Here is a 13,075-nt window from a genome sequence, read left to right as displayed (position 1 = left end):
GGGAAACGAACTAGGGGTGGTGGAAGGGGAGGAGAGTGGGGGTGGGGGTGATTGGGTGACGGGCACTGAGGGGGGCACTTGATGGGATGAGCACTGGGTGTTATTCTGTAAGTTGGCAAAGTGAACACCAATAAAAAATAAATTTATTATAAAAAAAATAAAAATAAAGTCTATGAGAAAAATAAATAAATAAAAACTTCCCATACCCCAATTTTATCAAAACGAAAGAGAAGCAAAATTTCCCTTCTCCCCCAAAACCTAAATATATACTTTTTTCCTTAAAGAAAAAATTGAAGGCATTAAGGTTAAAGTGAATCTAGGACAAGGGAATGTGAAATTCCCTCCTTCCGTCCCCCTTACTGTGGGGTCACTTGGTACATCACCAACAGAGGAGCCAGCCCCAAGGGGATGGCAAAGGGGAAGGACCAAAGGGAGCAAAGGGTGGGGTTCTCCCCAGCCAATCAGCAGCCAGTATGGGTGTGACCCTGGGGGGAGACCAAGGAAGCCACACCCCCTTGGTTTTCCAAGTAGGACGGTGAGTGGGGGATATGCATTCCTGTGTGGTATTTAGCCAATTCCAAGTCGAGTTGAGGCAGAGAAAGGGGGTGACAGCGGGGTATGCAGAAAGGAGATACAGGATCTTCTGAGGCCCTGTGGTCAAGGGGAACCCGGCTTCCTCAGCTCCTGGACAAACGCTTCAACGATCTCTTTTTTTACTTTTTTCAGTTCCTTCCTCACTTCTTCCAGAAACTCCTGTTTCACTCTCTCCACTCGTCACTGGAGCTGGGAGTGTAGGGGTGGGCCTCAGAAGTGGTCAGGAAGAAGAGGACTTCATCCTTGGCAAGTTGTGCTGTTCTTCTCCCAGGGTCTCCGCACAGATTTACTCTGGGCTGGGACTGGGACTCTGGCTTCTGGCCTCTGGCTCCTCACTGGCAAATTCATCCTTGGGGGTTTCTTCCCAACTTGTGTGGCTTTTCTTCTCCCGGCCTTCACGGCGTTCATCTCTTCCATCGGCCCCCCGCCCGGGGCTCGAGTGCTCTCTGCTTTAGGGGCTGAGGGCCCCCCTGAGGCCTCCTCTTACTTGCTGACTTTCCTGAGTTTGGCTTCCGCAATGACTGCTGCAAGGCCAGGGGGCCCCTGTTCTCCCACCCCTGGGACCTTGTGCTGTGGGGAGAGGGGACGCCCCTGCTCTGTGCCCTGCCACGGAGCCTCCTGAGAGGGACATACCAAGGGGTGGTGGTGGACCCGGAGGAGAAGGAGGTCCTGGAGGGGGGCGTGATCCCCCAGCTGGGTGAGCAGGAGACCCTCCTGCATTGGAGACTTGGCGCTCCAGGTGCTCTGGCGGGCTGGCTGCTGCCTTTTCTGCTGCTCCATCTCCTCTGAGGCAAGACCGTTCTGGACAGACCAGGTGGAAGGTGCCACAGGTGGCGGGGGTGGTGGAGGCCCCCCTCCTTCCAAAGTCTCAAGGGCACTGGTTATAGCTGCTGCGGACTGTGCAGCATCCTCCTTGCTCCCAAAGTTGAGGCCCCAGACCTGGCGGGTGTTGCACCACCTATGGAAGGTGGGGGTGGCCTGGTTGTACTTGATACCCCAGACAATGGCACAGTTGATGACCACCTGCTGGTCTGGCTGCACCTTCCTGCCCACAACCTGGAAAGAATTGGCTGTGGTGTTGTGGTATATCTGGATGCACTGAAACCCTGGGGGGCCCGTTCCTGCCAGCAGCCATCACTTGTTGCTGTCATCCTAAAGCATCACAGTGGCCCAACTGGAGCAGACTACTCTCACCTTACCAACAACTTCTCCATTTCTTCACATTCTGCTCAATTGGGGAGGAGGGTGTGAAGAGGATCCTCTGGTTAAGCACAGATTCTCTCAAATTTCCTCCCTTAAATGCTACTCCCCCCCCCCCATAATACATTTTTAAAATCGTTTGTATTTCCTTGGCATTGGTTGTGGTCTCTCCTCTTTCATTAATGATTTTATTAATTTGAGTCTTTTTTCTTTTTAATAAGGTTGGCTAATGGTTTATCTATCTTATTAATGCTTTCAAAAAACCAACTCCTGGTTTTGTTGATCTGTTCTACAGTTCTTCTGGTCTCTATTTCATTGAGTTCTGCTCAAATCTTTATTATTTCTCGTCTTCTGCTTGTTGTAGGTTTTATTTGCTGTTCTTTCTCCAGTTCCTTTAGGTGCAAGTTTAGCTTGTGTATTTGAGTTTTTTTTTCCAGTTTTATGAGGGATGCCTGTACTGTGATGTATTTCCCTCTTAGGACTGCTTTTGCTGTATCCCAAAGATTTTGAATGGTTGTATCTTCATTTTCATTAGTTTCCATGAATCTTTTTAATTCTCCAATTTCCTGGTTGACCCATTCATCTTTTAGTAGGATACTCTTTAACCTCCACATGTTTGAGTTTCTTCCAAATTTCTTCTTGTGATTGAGTTCTAGTTTCAAAGCATTGTGGTCTGAAAATATGCAGGGGACAATCCCAATCTTCTGGTATCAATTGAGACCTGATTTGTGACCCAGTATGTGGTCTATTCTGGAGAAAGTTCCATGTGCACTTGAGAAGAATGTGTATTCAGTTGCATTCAGATGGAAAGTTCTGTATATATCTGTGCAATCCATCTGGTCCAGTGTATCATTAAAGACCCTTGTTTCTTTGGTGATGTGCTTAGAATATCTATCATTTGCAGAAAGTGCCATTTTGAAGTCTCCTACTATTAGTGTATTATTATCTAAGTATATCTTTTTAAAAAAAGATTCTTAATTTATTTATTAGAGAGAGAGAGAGAGAGAGAGGCAGAGACACAGGTAGAGGGAGAAGCAGGCTCCATGCAGGGAGCCTGATGTGAGACTCGATCCTGGGTCTCCAGGATCAGGCCCCAGGGGTGAAGGCAGCACTAAACCACTGAGCCACCCAGGCTGTCCTCTAAGTATATCTTTCCTTTGGTTATTAATTGATATATTGGTTATTGATTGATATACTTGACAGCTCCCACATTAGTGGCATAAATATTCATGATTATTAGGTCTTCTTGTTGGATAGATCCTTAAGTATGATATAGTGTCCCTCTTCATCTCTTACTACAGTCTTTGGGATAAACTTTAATTTTTCTGATATGAGGATTGCTATCCCAGCTTTCTTTTGAGGACCATTTGAATGGTAAATGGTTCTCCACCCTTTCATTTTCAGGCTGGAGGTGTCCTTAGGTCTAAAATGAGTCTCTTGTAGACAGCAAATAGATGGATCTTGCTTTTTTTAAGCAGTCCGAATCCCTGCGTCTTTTGATGGGATCATATAGCCCATTCATGTTCAGAGTAACTATTGAAATATATTAATTTAGTGTTATTGTAATACATATCCAGTCCCTGTTTTTGAGGACTATTTCTTTGGGCTTTGTCTTTCTTTTACAGGGTCCCCCTTAATATTTCTTGCAGATCTGGTTTGGTGGTCACATATTCTTTCAGTGTCTGCCTATCTTGGAAGCTCTTTATCTCTCCTTCTACTCTGAATGAGAGCCTTGCTTGATAAAGTATTCTTGGCTGCATGTTCTTCTCATTTAGGACCCTGAATATATCCTGCCAGCCCTTTGTGGCCTGCCAGGTCTCTTGGAGAGGTTTGCTGTTAGTCTAATATTTCTCCCCATATAAGTTAAGAATCTCTTGTCTCTCACTGCTTTAAGGATTTCCTCTTTATCTTTGGAATTTGCAAGTTTCACTATTAAATGTCAAGGTGTTGAACGGTTTTTATTGATTTTTTGGAGGGACCACTCTATCTCCTGGATCTGAATGCTTGTTTCCCTCCCCAAATTAGGGAAATTCTTAGCTATGATTTGTTCAAATATGCTTCCTGGCCCTCTGTTCCTCTCGGCGTTTTCTGGAACCCCAATTATACGTAGATTCTTCCTTCTGAGGCTATCATTTGTTTCCCTTAACCTTTCCTTATGGTCTTTTAATTGTTTTTCTCTTTTTCCTCAGCTTCCTTCCTTGCCATCAACTTGTCTTCTATGTTTCTCACTCTTTCTTCCACCTTATTAATCCTCGTCGTTAGGACCTCCAGTTTCAATTGCATCTCATGAAGTTAATTTTTAATTTTGGCCTGATTAGATCTAAATTCTGCAGTCATGAAGTCTCTTGAATCCTTTATGCTTTTTTTCCAGAGCTACCAGTAGCTTTATGATTGTGCTTCTGAATTGGCTTTCTGACATCAAATTGTAATCCATATTCTGTAACTCTGTGGCAGAGAGTACTGTTTCTGATTCTCTTTTGTGGTGAGTTCTTCCTTCTAGTCATTTTTCTCAGTGCAGAGTGGCTGTATGAGCAGGCTAAATCAAGAGTATCAACCACGACCTAAGTAAATTTCACCCTAGATGATTCTGATGGGTCCTACAGGGTGATCCTCTTGGTTCTGAATGTATTAAGTTCTGTATGTTAGAAGATGCTCAGTCCCAAATTTAAATAAACCAGCAATACTTGTAGAAAGCCCCAGCATTGATCACCAAAACATAAATGAGATAAAAGAGGGGGGCAGAATGGGAATGAAAAGAGAATATAATCTCACGGAATGAACCAGCACAGTATACCACTTGGTTCTGGGTGCATGCTCGTCATGTTTTAGAAATATTAACTTCCACTCTTGTAAAAACAAAATGAGGCCGAGAAAACAAAAAATACAAAACAAAACAAAAAATCTCATATATCTCCCAAAATTAAATTGAGTATGTTGAAGGGAATCCAGAAGTGGGAAATATATCTCAGACATGTAATTGTAGAAATATGAAAGTCAAAGATGAAGAAATTGAAAAATGAAGAGGTAACAAAATATTGTAGTTAAGGTGGGAAAAGAGAAAAAATATTGGAAATTTTTAGTCTAATATAAAACGAGCTGTACTGAAAAAAAGGAAAAAAAGGGGGGGGAGGGGTACCTTCTAGTTCTATGTACTGTAAATCCCTCGACTTCCCCTGGAGTTGTCCAGCGCTGCTCAGTCAAGAACTTGCTCTTCCCCTGTCCTTCCAGCTGGCCTTCTGGGGCAGGGGCCTGCTGTGCTGATTCTCAGGTGTGTGCACCTGGGGGAGCTGCCCTGCGCCCCCCGCCCCCCTGCCAGGTGCCGGGCTCAGCGGGAGCTGTTTACCCCGTGAGGCCCCTGTTCCCTGGCGGCCCCGCTCCATCCCAGGCACAGGGTGACACCAGGAGGAACAACCACACTGGCGGCAGCCGGCCTTCCAGCTCCGGAGTCAGTTTCCGCAGTGACTGCCGCAGTCTCCCAGTCCGCGCCGGCCTGGATGCTCCGGGGGCGGGTGCTGATCTGCACGGCTCCGGGGCGCCCGGCGGCAGGAGGGTCCTCGCCGCCCTGTGTCCTCCCGGCCTGCGCCTGCCCCGGGGGTGAGCATAGGATCCCGGGGATCCGGGGCCTGCGCTGCTGGAATCGCGCTCCCGGGCGCAAGGCTCCCGAAGGCAGCAGGGCGCAGCCCCCTCCGCCCCGAGCCGCCGCCTGAGCTGACCGACCGGCTTCTCCCGGGGGCCTCGCCGGGCCCGCGCACGGCTTGCGGTGCGCTCACCCCGGGGGCACCTCCTCCGTTAGTGACTCGGGGAGACTGGAGGCTCCCCTGCCCCTCCTGCCGTTCTGCCCGATTCCCTGCTAAGCACTTTTCTGTCCAGGAAGGGCGGACGCGGGGTTTTAAAGTTCCCGCTTCTCTGGGGCTGGGCTTCCCTGTCCCGGCGGCTCTCGGCTTCAGCCTGGCTCCTCGCGGTGCCCCTCCCCCACTTGATTCTTTTTTATTTGACTCTTTTCCGCCTTCCTACCTTGCAAGAAGCCAAAACGCTTCTCTCTGTAGCGTTCCAGCTGTTCTCTCTTTAAATCTCAGGTCGAATTCGTAGGTGTTCAGGATGATTTGGAAGTTATCTAGGTAAGTTGGTGGGACCAGGTGAGTTGAGGACCCCTAATCTAACGCATCTTGCCCCGCTCCCCCTTAATGGTTAAAATCTTAAAAAAAAAAAAAAAGAATCAAGTGTGTAGGAGCAATTTTTGACTAGGGACAGGTATCATATGGTGGTAAAAGGACTGGACTTTTTGGGAGTGTACAGTGTGAAGAGAAACAAGCTCTAGAGTAATAATTCAGTATTAAAGGAACCAGCATTAGGAATTCTGTTTGGAAATAATGTCATCCTGGGAACCAGGGATGGGTACATGAACAATATCTGGCTTATTTGATGACCCATATTATTTGTTGTCAAAAGAGCAGCATATCAAGATGTGAGGGCAAAAACTCCAAAGAGAAACTGGAGCAGAAAAATATTGCTCCCAAATGCTGTAGGATTTCTAAGACAAGTCTTAGAGTTGATGACAACACCGGCCCAAGTGGTTTATGGTCAGTATTCAAGAAAGACGTTCATCCTGTTTTATAAAACTTAAAAATAAAACCGGCAGTTATTTTACCAGCAAGAATGGGTTTGCTCAAGAATAGCAGAGGATTGCAATCTGGGATAAGCAAGCTCTGGCAAAACTATAGGGAAATCCAACAAATAAAGGAGAAGAATGTTATTTTCTGGAGAAAGAAGAGGAAGTTGAGAGAGGCTGTTTAGAACGAAGTCCATTGAAGAGAAGCAAGAATTCAGGGTGATGATAGTTTCTCATTGGCTGAGTTGGGGCCTGTAACCGGCGTTTCTTTCCTGTTGAAAGGGGATCTGTAATTGACACTGAGTGGTACAGGTCCCCCTTCCAGCCTTCCCTTCTAGCAGCCTGAGTCCACTTTAGTGAGGGTTCCCTTTATTAAGTTTCACTGAATTTTTATTTTTAATGCAACAATTTTAAATTAGCATAAAATTAGTATGGAATATCATGTTAAAATATGCTCTTTATGGTTATAATTTCTACTGAGGCTGTGAGAAAAGAGATGGTAAATACTTACATATTCTAGTGAAGTTATAAGACCACCCATGAAGAAAAAAGTAATATGAGATCTGAGCTCATCACTCAACTGGATGGTATAAAGTGCTGAAAAGGATAGGGCTAGATATTGAAAGTTAGGAATATCTTTACAGAGGTTCAGCATTGTGTGATTCTTTTTCTTTTGCTTCCCAGTATGGAGGCCTTCTTAACCTTAATTTGAGTGAGTGAAACATCAAGGATACTGTAGGGGAGAGCCTGATATTTGTTTCCTGGCTTTAAGAGTACACTGGCATTACATTTCTGAGTAATAAGAGCTAGAAGCAATTGGCTCTTAGATTGAACTGGCATCTAACTATATTTCCAGTGACATAGGCAAGGATGCATGGATTTGCTATTAGGTTAGTTTAGGCTTCCTATGGAGGGGAGAGCTAGTCTGGAGTCATTTTAATTTCTGTGTGGGAAGAGGGAAGGGGAAAGGGAGTTGGAGTGGGCAAGGTGATCAATAATAGGGCACTACATAGACAAATTTGCAGGGTTTAGAGGGAAGATGTATGCAAAAAATGCAGAGGAAAATGCATTTTTTACAAGGTAGGAGATGGGATAAAATGCCAAATGGTCCCAATGGAAAGCTCTAGAGAGCCTACATAAAAGTACCCCAAGGAAAGGAATCTGCTTTGACTGTTCGTCATGTCCAGCTTCTGACATTTACCAATACTCACACCTGTCCTTCCCATCAACTCTTCTTTCCCAAACGCTGAGTATGTGGAATTCAGAACCCTAGCCCAAAAATTAGAGGGGTGGAGAGGCAGCACAGCACAACTAAATGTAGAAATAATCAACAGTATTTTTCCCCATTGCCTTATTAAACTCCAAGGCTTCCAAGGCAGGCCCAAGCTAGAAAGATAGTGAAGCCAAAACTCCGAACAAAGGCCTTGGGTTTAATTTTTATTCTTGGCTGAAATATATTAGTTACTAAAATGAGGCTATTCTTGTGAGCACAAGGATGGGGGATTTTTATTACTGTATATAGCTTGTCAGAGGTTTCATCCAGAGATAGGGAAAGAAACAGCAAGTTTAAGATGAAGGGTTAGGAGGTATGATGTGAGGATTATGCTTTTTTAATATGACTATCTGTATTTGATTATTTAATATGAATTATTGTGATAACTGTCACTGAAAAATTTAAGTAAAAAGAACATGTTTTAGAAAAATACATAGACTATGATAGAATTTACACAAACATTTTTTATAAATATGAACGAATACTGCATATTACTTATGCATAAATATCCATGTAGAAAGGAAAGGTATAATTGAAGGTTTAGGAGTAATTAAAAAAATGATATGCTAGTTTTAGAGGAAACCTGCCTCAACATAATAAATGCCATATAGGGCATTGTACTCAATGGTGAAAACTAAGAGCTTTTCCCCTAAGGTCAGGAATAAGACAAGGATGTCCACTCTGGCCTCTTACTCAACATAGACTGGAACTCTTAGCCACAGCAATAATACAAGAAAAAGGAATAAAAAGCATCCAAATTGGTAAGGAAGAAGTAAAACTTTCACTATTTGCAGATCACATGATAATATTTATAGAAAACCCTAAAGACTCCACTAAAAAACTACTAGAACTAATATGAATTCAGTAAGGTCACAGGATACAAAGTTTTTGTACAGAAATCTGTTGCATTTCTATACACTAATAATGAAGAAGCAGAAAGAGAAATTAAGAAAACAATCCCATTTATAATTACACCGAAGATAATAAAATACCTTGAAACAAACTTAACCAAGGAGGTGAAAGACCTGTACTCTGATAACTATAAAACACTGATGAGGGGCAGCCCAGGTGGCTCAGCGGTTTAGCGCTGCCTTCAGTCTAGGGCCTGATCCTGGAGACCCAAGATCGAGTCCCAAGACAGGCTCCCTGCATGGAGCCTGCTTCTTCCTCTGCCTGTGTCTCTGCCTCTCTCTCTCTCTCTCTGTCTCTCTGTCTCTCTCTGTCTCTCATGAATAAATGAATAAAATCTTTAAAAAAAACAAAAAACACTGATGAAAGAAATTGAAGATGACACAAACAAATGGAAAGATATTCCATGCTCATGGATTGGAAGAACAAATATTGTTAAAAAGTCCACACTACCCAAAGCAATCTATAGATTTAATGCAATCCCCATCAGATTACCAACGGCATTTTTCACAGAACTAGAAAAAACGATCTTAAAATTTGTATGGAACCATGAAAGACTCTGAATTGCTAAAGCAATCTTGAAAAAGAAAAACAAAGCTTGTGGTATCACAATTCCAGATTTCAAGTTACACTACAAAGCTATAGTAATCAAAACAGTATGGTACTGGCACAAAAACAGACACAAATGGTGCAGCCACTCTGGAAAACTGTGAGGAGGTTCCTCAAAAAGTTAAAAATAGACCTGCCCTACGACCCAGCAATTGCACTGTTGGGGATTTACCCCAAAGATTCAGATGCAATGAAACGCCAGGACACCTGCACCCTGATGTTTATAGCAGCAATGTCCACAGTAGCCAAACTGTGGAAGGAGCCTCGGTGTCCACTGAAAGATGAATGGATAAAGAAGATGTGGTTTATGTATACAATGGAGTATTCCTCAGCCATTAGAAACGACAAATACCCACCATTTGCTTTGACGTGGATGGAACTGGAGGGTATTATGCTGAGTGAAGTAAGTCAATCGGAGAAGGACAAACAGTGTATGTTCTCATTCATTTGGGGAATATGAATAATAGTGAAAGGGAATAGAAGGGAAGGGAGAAGAAATGTGTGGGAAATATCAGAAAGGGAGACAGAGCATAGAGACTCCTAACTCTGGGAGGCGAACTAGGGGTGGTGGAAGGGGAGGAGGGCGGGGGGTGAGGGTGAATGGGTGATGGGCACTGGGGGGGGCACTTGACGGGATGAGCACTGGGTGTTATTCTGTATGTTGGTAAATTGAACACCAATAAAAAATAAATTTATTAAAAAATAAATAAATAAATAAATAAATAAACAAACAAACAGACACATAGATCAATAGCAAAGAACAGACACCCCAGAAATAAACCCACAATTATCTGGTCAGTTAATCTTTGACAAAGGAGGTAAGAATATGAAATGGGAAAAAGACAGTTTCTTCAACACATAGTGTTGGGAAAATTGGACAGCAACATGCAAAAGAATGAAACTGGACCACTTTCTTATACCATACGTAAAAATAAACTCAAAATGGATTAAGGACCTAAATGTGATACTGAAACCATAAAAATCCTAGAAGAGGGCACAGGCAATGATTTCTCTGACATCAGCTGTAACATTTTTCTAGCTATCTCTCCTGAAGCAAGAGAAACAAAAACACAAATAATCATTGGGACTACATCAAAATAAAAAGCTTCTGCATAGCAAAGGAAACTGTCAACAGAACTGAAAGACAACCTACTGAATGAGAGAAGATATCTGTAAATGACATGTCCCATAAGGGGTTAGTATGCAAAATATATAAAGAACTGATATAACTCAACACCCAAAAAACAAAAAATCTAATTAAAAAATAGGCAAAAGATATAAGCAGACATTTTTTCCCAAAGAAGACATCTAGATAATCAGACACATAAAAAAGTGCTCAGCATCACTCATCATCAGGGAAATACAAATCAAAACTACAATGGTATATCATCTCACACCTGCCAGACTGGCTAAAACAAAAAACAGAAGAAACAACAAGTGTTGGTGAGGATGTGGAGAAAAAGAAACCCTCATGTACTTTTGGTGGGGGAATCCAAATTGGTGTAGATACTATGGAAAACAGTATTTAGAGGTTCCTCAAAAATTAAAAAATAGAACTACCCTATGATTCAGTAATCACGCTGGTGAGTATTTACCCAAAGAATATGAAAACACTAATTTGAAAGGATATATGCATCCCTGTCTTTATTGAAGTATTATTTAAAATAGCCAAACTATGGAAGCAGTCCAAGGTGTCCACTGATGGATGAATGGATAGAGAAGATGTGGTATATATACATAACATATTATTCAGCCATAAAAGAGAACAAAATCTTTCCATTTGCAACAATGTGGATGAATCTAGAGGGTATAGTTGTAAGCAAAACAAGCCAGTCAGAGAGAGACAAATACTATATAATTTGACTTATCTGTGGAATTTAAGAAACAAAACAAATGAACAAAGGGGAAAAAAAGATAAACCAAAAATGGACTTTTAACTATAGAGAACAGAGGATCACCAGAGGTGAGGGAAGTCAGTGGGGGAATGAGTGATATAGGTGAAGAGGATTAAGAAGAAACTCATCTTGATTAATATATGGAATTTTGGAATCACTATATTGTACTCCTGAAATTGATATTACACTATATGCTAGCAACACTGGAATTAAAATTTTAAGAAAGTTAATCATCACCAAATGAAGCTTATGTCACAAAAGACAGCACTTGTTTTTACAATTTGGGTGTACGGAATAAATCAAAAGACAATACTTGGATCTGGACTGCATCCAACACCTCCTGCATGGTAGATTCCATAAACTGCAGCAACAAAAATAACAATAAGGCTTTACGAGATGCCAGTAAAGTAACAGGTACGGTGGTTAAGTGTTAGAGAAAGAGATGAACAGGTCATTCCCTATCCTCAAGTCAATTTTCATCTAGTGGGAAACATCATTAAACTATCATCTGTGAGGAGAGTTACAAAAAGCCTAGGGAGAACTGGGAACTCGGAGGAATTAACAGGAACAAGGCCAGTTTAAATACTGAGCTAGTGAAAGGTTAAAAAGCATTGTCAAGATGATTTACACTATAAATTGGAACCAATGGCAAGGTATTTGTTTAAGGGTCCAAGGTTTCTTTCCTACCCAGAGGGCATGAAAGAATTTGTTCTTCCCTTGTTGGAATGGGGAGTTTGTCTTCCTAAGTCAATGACTTTCTTGAAAACTGGTCCACTTGATGATTTCATTCAGAGCAATCTTCTAGGTATGCCAGGTGATCTGTTTCCGTTCATGATTGGAGTATACAGGGTAGAAGGCAGAGGGAAAATCAGAGGTAGGTTGTTGGATATGATTTGTGCCTCGCCAGATGCTATGAAAAGTGAAGTATATTGGTTGGAAAGGATTTGGTTTTAGAGTTGAACAAATCTGGCTTGGCATTTATTTCATCCCTACCACTTGATAAGTCACTTTATTCCCCCGAGCTTCAGTTTCCTTATCATTAAAAAAAATGAGATGAGTACCTTTCTCACAGCGGGTATCTAAGGATTACGTGAAGTCACACATATAAATCTGAAATATACCCAGCAGAGGGGGTAAGTACATATTTTTATTCTCAAAATAATATTATTTCTTATACCAAACCTACAGTGATTCAGTGCAGGGGATGTCACACACTTCCTGTACAGCTCCAGAAAGGAAATATTTTAGGTGGGCAGGCAATAGTTTCTGTCACAATAGCTTAATTATGATATTGTAGCACAATAGCAGCCATGGACAGTACATGAACAATATACATGGATGTAGCTATGTTCTGATAAAATTTTACTCACAAAAACAAGTGTTAGTTTGGATTTGGCCCCCAGGTCATAATTTTTTAATCCCCGATTTCATGGATGCTGTTGTATGCTGCTCAGACTTCCCACTTAGGACTGAGGCGTTCAAAGTTTCCCACTTCTGGGGATGTTGCTGGCTGATGGCTCTCAGTTGTGGCCCTCTCTGGGTTGTAATAGCTTTCAAAAATAATGAAATGCTTAGGAATAAACTTAATATTTAGTACCATGCTGGTACACTGTAGGTATGTTAGTGGTTTTAAATTAATGACTGAGAGAGTGGTTGAATAAGCCATAATCTGGCTTCCAGGCATGAGGAGAGAACTTAAAAAAAAAAAAAAGACTTCTTAGAGACTTTCTATTCAGGCACAATCTTAATACTTTCTGATAAGGAGATTGTAAGTGACAAAAAGGACTTTTATGTATTTAGATGTGCCATATCTATGTTTTATAGAACAGCATTTGGCTTATATTTGGTCCTCAATAAGTATTTATTAAATTACTGAATATTAAATACACGAAGGCTAAAACCATGTTCTTGAATTCACCATGCTATCTTCTGTGTTGTGAATTTTTTTAAGATTTTAAGTAATCTCTACACCCAACATGGCACTTA

The 13,075-nt window shown here is 41.9% G+C and overlaps 1 pseudogene; it reads right to left on the bottom strand.

Moving 5' to 3' along the window:
* Positions 1-657: 657 nt before the first annotated feature.
* LOC129503189 (vasodilator-stimulated phosphoprotein-like) lies at positions 658-12,689 on the bottom strand (annotated as a pseudogene).
* Between the last annotated feature and the right edge of the window lie 386 nt (positions 12,690-13,075).

Source organism: Nyctereutes procyonoides, unplaced genomic scaffold (assembly GCF_905146905.1).
Source record: "Nyctereutes procyonoides isolate TBG_1078 unplaced genomic scaffold, NYPRO_anot_genome, whole genome shotgun sequence".
NCBI lineage: Eukaryota > Metazoa > Chordata > Mammalia > Carnivora > Canidae > Nyctereutes > Nyctereutes procyonoides.
Note: the sequence above shows the minus strand (reverse complement) of the source record. Positions and strands in the feature narration are given on the sequence as shown.